Source organism: Cebus imitator, unplaced genomic scaffold, assembly GCF_001604975.1.
Source record: "Cebus imitator isolate Cc_AM_T3 unplaced genomic scaffold, Cebus_imitator-1.0 Scaffold4677, whole genome shotgun sequence".
Taxonomy (NCBI): Eukaryota; Metazoa; Chordata; class Mammalia; order Primates; family Cebidae; genus Cebus; species Cebus imitator.
In genome coordinates, this window is record NW_016111992.1 from 354 (window position 1) to 1,355 (window position 1,002).

Below are 1,002 nucleotides of genomic sequence, written 5' to 3' on the forward strand. Positions count from 1 at the left end.
GCTAGAAATAAGTAGATACTCAGGAATGTCATTAGCATGCAGAATAGAGTGAGAATGTAGAAGCAGAAGAAAAGACTCAGGACAGGCCTGTGAGCAAGAGATTTCTACTATTAGGGGTACTTATCAGATTAAATGTGTATCAGGACAAAGGGGACAAGCAACATCAGGAAATTTTGTTACAAGTTTGACATTAAATCTTTGTTTAGAGTTGAAATTTAGGATTGTGAGAGCACATGTGCTGTCTTACAGAATTATTTATGTTCTTGTTATTTTCATTGTCAGCATTTATTTTTACTTATAAAAAATTTCTTTCCCTTTAATACAGCTTTTATTTATTTATTTATTTATTTATTTATTTTTAATGGAATGCTTCACGAATTTGTGTGTCATCCTTGCACAGGGGCCATGCTAATCTTCTCTGTATCGTTCTAATTTTAGTATATGTGCTGCTGAAGTGAGCACTAATACAGCTTTTTATTTTTTATTTATTTTTTTTTTTATTAAAAATATGTGCTTATAGGCTGGGTACAGTGGCTCATGCCTGTAATTCCAGCACTTTGGGAGGCCAAGGCAGGTGGATCACCTGAGGTCAGGAGTTTGAGATCAGCCTGTCCAACATGGCAAAACCCCATCTCTACTAAAAATACAAAAGTTAGTTGGGCATGGTGGCGCATGCCTGTAATCTCAGCTACTTGGGAGGCTGAGGCGGAAGAAGCACTTGAACCCAGGAGGTGGAGGTTGTAGTGAGCTGAGATTGAGCCATTGCACTCCCGCCTGGGTGATAGAGCAAGACTCTGTCTCAAAAATAAATAAATAAATAAGCAAGCTAATAGGAAATTTGGAAAATATTTTTTAAAAATATAAAAAGAAGGGCCGGGCGCAGTGGCTCAAGCCTGTAATCCCAGCACTTTGGGAGGCCAAGGCGGGTGGATCACGAGGTCAAGAGATCGAGGCCATCCTGGTCAACATGGTGAAACCCCGTCTCTACTAAAAATACAAAAA

At 38.8% G+C, this 1,002-nt stretch overlaps 1 non-coding gene across 1 annotated transcript; it reads right to left on the bottom strand.

The window, feature by feature from the left end:
- Positions 1 to 355: 355 nt before the first annotated feature.
- Positions 356 to 462, bottom strand: LOC119470042. Its single transcript, XR_005198907.1, has one exon. It is a non-coding gene; the product is annotated as a U6 spliceosomal RNA (small nuclear RNA).
- Between the last annotated feature and the right edge of the window lie 540 nt (positions 463 to 1,002).